Raw genomic sequence first — 6,060 nt, forward strand, 5'->3', positions numbered from 1 at the left:
AAAAAAAGAAAAAGAAAAAAGAAAAAAAATTGATTGAAAACTCTGAGGGGGAGGGGAGGGAAGGCGTGATTATAAAATCGATATTATAAAATCGATTCGATCATCGAGCGAGGCGTCGATCGTCGTTGGTAGAAGAATCGAGAGATCGTCCAAGGCAAGGTTTCCACGGGAGAAATAAAAGACAGGAGCGCGACTAGGTGTCCTTCGTCCTGATCCAATCGCCATGGCCGCAAATTTTTTCCGTCTGGCCCGAACCCGATCATAATTCCCATCGTACGTCGTCGATTATATTCGAGTCTCTCTTTCCCTTCCTCAATTTCTTCTCTTTCTTTCACCGAGAATATTTTCCTTCCTTTTTTTTTACAGGAGATACGATTTATCGATTTTTCGAATCGATCGTTTCGTCTCGATATATATATATGCAGAAGAAAAATCCGATCGATACGCGCGTTACGGAAAGAGTTACTCCATATTCAGACTGAATCCGTCGTTCGAGGCCGAGCTTGCCTCAAGGTCAATCCTTACCCGGCAACCGCTTTGAAACGTATCATCCGCGATAAATTAAGAGAGGATTGAAGCCTGTATCGAAATTCTAAACAATCGCGTCCGAAACGCGTGGTAAAAATATTGCCGCGGGAAATCGCACGAGTAAAACGGTGTGGAATTAATCTTTTCGCGATAGAGAGAAATATTTAATCGAATTCTCGTTTCAGTTTCGGTGAAAAAAAGAAAAAAAAGAAAAACTGTGTTGTGTCTACGCGTCTCTTTTATATTTAAATAATTCGAATCGAACGAATAAGAGAGAGAGAGAGAGAGAGAGAATAAAGAATATCGAGCAAATTAATAACCGTCCGTTCGAATCTTTAAATCTTCCACTCGTCACGTCTCGAGCGATATCGAGGAGCGTGCGAGGAGAGGGGGTAGGGGGGGCGGAGAAGGAAAAGGACGGTGGGATATAATCGTTCGAAGACGTATCGACGAACAAACAGGAAGCATCACGCGGCAGAAACGATGCCAAAGTGGAGAGCTCGGCCTTGCCAACCGAGTTCCAGCTCGTGTCACGTGCGGAATAGGAGCGTACATACGAGCGGGTTGCCGTAGGTCGGCGACGAATCATCATCATCGGTCGCCCGAGACTTGTACACATATTGGCCGTCCAAGAACGCGGATAATCTAACCTCGAAGGCCGATGGAAAATTCACCTCCAGGCTTATTTATAACCGGCGTATAACCATAATGTAACGCCAAGTGTTGTGCAACGATCACGTTTCTTTCGTCAATTGGTCGCTTCATCAGAATTGAAGGGATATTCGATACATAATTCTCGTCGCTCGAAATCGTACTCGAAAAATTTTAAATTCGTTGAACTTCCGTTCTCGAAGATCTCTCAAATTTTGGAAAATTTTAAATTTCGAACGGAAGATCTCCAAGATCCAAATTTTGGGAAATTTTAAATTTCGAACGAAAGATTCAAATTTTGGGAAATTTTAAATTTTTGGAAAAATGGAAATTACAGAGAAATTTCCAGAATAGAAAAAAGAAAAGTTTCAAAGAAATTTCCAAATTTCAGGGAATAGAACGCAGAGAAGAATTTTTAAATTTCGGAGAATACAAAATTTCAAATTTCGAAAAACGAGATAAAAATTTCCAAATTCTCAGATTCGAGTGCAAAAAAAAAAAGAAAGAAAGAAAAAAGGTAAGTAAGGTGTGTTACAAGCATGGGATGCATAATCGAAAGGGGTGGAACAGGTGTCGCGTGCGTGTAACGCGAGGGGACATCGGTAACCGATATCTGGTTGGTGGGCAGCACCTGTCGATGCCTCTCTCCGCATCGCATCGCGGCGTAATCCCCGTGCGTGATGTTGTGTAACCCTCACGTTTCGCCTTGCTCACGTGCCTGCCTACCTGTAATAATCGCTCGTCGCGAGTGCAATTATCGGTGGTGCCGCGTGCTCTGTTACGCGTCTTCCCCGTTACACGTGAAAAATTTCATCGGTTTGGCATTTCAACCGATTAACCATTATCTTCGCGGATACTTATGCTAATTACGCGTTACACGTTATTGAGAAATTCACTCACGTACGCCTCGCCGAAAAAATATTTCATTTCGAACGCGCGCCATTGACTCGTTCGAAATATATTTTTCCGCTTTTCGAAATTTTACGAACTCGTTGAATTCATCGGAAAATTACGATTCACGCTGATACGTACAAGATGTCGATCTCGTATAAAATTCCACGATGTTTTTTCAAAATGTGCATATCCTCATATATATTATAATATTCTTCGAATTTAAAAAAATTTTTATATTTGAAAAATTCCGTATGGTTGGAAAGTACACCGCGAAGAAGAATAAAACGTTAATTATATCTTATGTCAAATTGATTTGAAATATTCAATTGTGCGTCGTAAAATTTAAAAGAATTTTTCGATCGAAAAAATTTCAAAGAAGCTTCAAATTAATCTAAAAAAAAAAAAAAGAAAAATTCGATCGAGTCAAAATTATCGAAATTGGAATTAAGAGATTGGAAAAAGTAAGTTTGATCGCTTCTTTATTCGAATATCTCCTCCAATAATAATAACCGGCGTCAAAATTAAGCGAGAAGTTCTATTTATAGACGAGCAGCGGCAGCAGCAGCGGCACCAGCAGTGGCAGCAAATTTGGGTAAGTGGGTAACATTGTGGGAAGATATGGATGACAAGTTTGGAAATATCGAGGGAACTTGGCGTAATAAGATTAATATAGAATCGTCGAAGGATGAGTCGATTCTAAGATATTGTCTTTTCTTGAATAGATAAAATTCAATAGATAGATCTATATTGATATCTATAGACGAGAGTCATGCGGGCCATTGTCTCGTACGTTTCTCTCACGTAAGCGGGATTGGGAAAATGACACCAGAATGCTCAAAATATTCGATTTTCTTCTCCCTCCGAATAATGTTAAATATTAATAGAAATCAAAACTTTTATACTTTAGACTCGACGATTATTATCACGACGATGTGTTGTTGTCTCGTGCTCGTTCGTTCGTTCGTTCGAAGAAACAGACAGAGCGAATTAATAACGCGACGGGGGAATGGATATGTTTATGTAACTCAAAAGTAGGCGAAACGACGCTACGAGGTCACGTGTAGAGCGATTTTACACGCTGGTCTACAACGAGACGAGTTAAGCGACGAACAGTCCAATACCTCGATCGGTCACAGTGGTCTCTTTGTTTCGGACGAATTTTTCGAATCGAAATTTTTCTATTTGAAAATCGAGTTGCTCAATATTTTTTTCTTAAAGTAAACACACAGTTAAAGATCCAAGATCTTCGAACAATGCCATACGCTTTATTTATTTTATCAGGATATTTCTCGACGATACGTAATGTATTACAGCGCGATAAACCGTCGATAAAATAACTCGGAAAATAATTATTCCCTTATCGCCAAGGTTGATCTTCAAACACGTAACACCGTTTTTATTCCGAGTTTTAATAATCGTGTTTTTTTTTAACAATAACATCAATATATAAAAATTCATAGAACGTATATATATATATATATATTCCATCCTATAAGATTAATTCGATGTTTCGATCCTCTGAGATCATCGACGATATCCCTTATCTCAAAATCCAAAAGAGAACAAAGAAGAAGAGACCATAAAAGAAACCGAATTAACCGAAGAAAAGGGAGAGAGAGAGAGAGAGAGAGAAGATAATAACGTCAGACGTGAATCACAGGAACGTCTTGGGTACACGTGATCGTTGGATTATTGATGGTTCTCGAGCGTAAAAACGTTGGCATATTATAGCGGGTCGGGCCGTTGCGTAAAGCTCGCATAACCGGCACGTTGTCACGTTCCAACGGTGAAGAGAAAAGGGAAAAGAAGGAAGGAGAGAGAGAGAGAGGGAGGAAGGGAGGGAGGGAGGGAGAAAGAGAGGAAAGAAAAGGAAGAAAAAGGAAAAGAGAAAAAGGAGCGCGATAACGAAGGTTCGTCGTTTCGAATCGAACGGCACGTGACAGTGTCGGTTGTTTCGGTGGAAATGGCCGCGCTTCTTGTCCTCGTGACCGCGAATGTAACGCAATCGCGTATTGAATCATCACGCGAGCGCGCACCGTTGCGAAATTCATTGGCTAGGCGCGTGACCCGAAGAAACCGTGGAAAAAAAAAAATACGTTACAGTTTCTCTTTTGATCTGGATGAAATTAAAGTCTAAAGGAAGAGGGACGAATTTCTTATATTCTCTCTCTCTCTCTCTCTCGCTTTCGAGGCTAAAACTTATCCGATGAGTAATTATGATTTTTCTTTCTTTTTTAGGGTGAGACTGAAGTCGATATTTTTGGAATTTTTCAGCAGAAAGGATGTCTCTTTTACTCTGGATGAAGTTAAAGTCTTAGAAAGAGAAATGGTTTGGGATGAGGTTAAGTTGATGCTTCTGGATTTTTTAAGGAGACAGGATATTTCTCTCTCTCTCATACTCTTCTGCTTTTAGGCGAAGCTAAAGTTTCTAAGATATAATAATTACAGTTTCTCTTTTTCTTTGGATGAATTCAAATTTTGGACAAATCTAAATTTCAGAATCTTAAGAAATATAGGATCATCTAATTAATGTGTGCAGTCGCCTTGTTATAGGTAAGAATCAAATTCGAACATAACCAAGCGTATATTTTTCCGCTCACTTTTTTCAATAAATAAATAACTTTTAACGATTCTTTCACTCGATCTATGATATTTCGCACGTATAGAAGGATGATTCAACCTGAATATATTATTATCGTCCTCGAGCGTGTATATATACTCTATACACTTTGCAAAAATTTTCGAGCGATTTCGATCTACGCGTCTAAATTATAAATATTAATAACGTAATTACTAGGAAATAGGATAAGGATCGATCGTGCGTTATCATCTTTCCCATATAGTACGTTATTAAATACCATTATTCCTTTTGACACGAACAATTATGGAAAAACACTATTTCCGTCTCTGTTCTGAAGAAATCGATGGGGAATGGAGGAGTGGAGGGGGGGGAGGAGGAGAGGAGCAGGGTATATAATTAGCTAGTCGTAAGCGCGAAAAAATGGTTGGCAAATGGGGCGGTTAATACGCCGCGATAAAAATCGAGTTCGTTTCACCGTGGCAAACCTGCATCGATTGCACTTTATTTCTGACACAATGCAACCTTATCCCCCCTCCTCGTCCCTATCCTCGTCTAATCCTTTCCTCCACCGCTTTCTCTCCTTTTTTTTTTTTCTTTCTTTCTTAACATATTCATCCCATCACGAAGACGAGAAATAAAACTTTCGTTTCGTTTTCGGTTCCCCCCCCCCTCTCCAAATCGTCCCTCCAAATTTTATTATCCCTTTATTTATTAAGAAACGGATGGAATAGTAACGATTTACGAGAGGAATATAACACGTAATTATCGTATTTTTCTCGATATTTTTCCTCCGGTTAATTTTCTCGAGAGACGGAAATAATCGTATCTCCGTCGGATCGCCGAGAATCGAGAGACGGAATAACGATCTTCGATTTCGATCTCGTTAACATCCTTCCCCCCTCGCGGTTCCCTCCCCGGCGCGAGACCGAGATTAAAGATTGCATCACGTTGCGCAATCTATGTTTACGCCTCCCGTTAGCAATAATATCAGCGCGGCGGCCATTTAAATATAGAAAGTTGCGCGTTCGTGCGTCGTGCGTGGCTCGCCCACGATTTCTCGTTCCGCGAACATTCGATTCGCGTACCTCCCCGCGCGGGACAACCGAGTTTCCCTTATTTTCACCCTCTCGCCGGAGGGGGGGAGATCTCGAAAATTATTATTCGAAGGAAAAATTGATAATAGCAATTTTATAATCGTGATAAAATTACGATATTATAGAGTATGTATATGTATATGTATTTCGGTTCGATGTATTTTGATAAAATTCGTCGAGGCAAATGGAGAGGAGGGGGAGGGGGGGTAACAAATTTCACGTCTATGAAGCGGAGTGGTATTTTCGGCGAGCGGATGTACACTCGATACGGGTGTTTCGCAAGAATTCGTTCGAAATTAGAATCCCCCTCGA

General features: G+C 40.2%; 1 long non-coding RNA gene across 1 annotated transcript; it reads left to right on the top strand.

Annotated features, from left to right (window-relative positions):
- The first annotated feature begins 29 nt into the window (after positions 1-29).
- Positions 30-5,584, top strand: LOC113219117. Its single transcript, XR_003305725.1, has 2 exons — positions 30-3,859; positions 4,312-5,584. It is a non-coding gene; the product is annotated as an uncharacterized LOC113219117 (long non-coding RNA).
- Positions 5,585-6,060: the final 476 nt, after the last annotated feature.

This window comes from Apis mellifera, linkage group LG11, assembly GCF_003254395.2.
Source record: "Apis mellifera strain DH4 linkage group LG11, Amel_HAv3.1, whole genome shotgun sequence".
Classification (NCBI taxonomy): domain Eukaryota; kingdom Metazoa; phylum Arthropoda; class Insecta; order Hymenoptera; family Apidae; genus Apis; species Apis mellifera.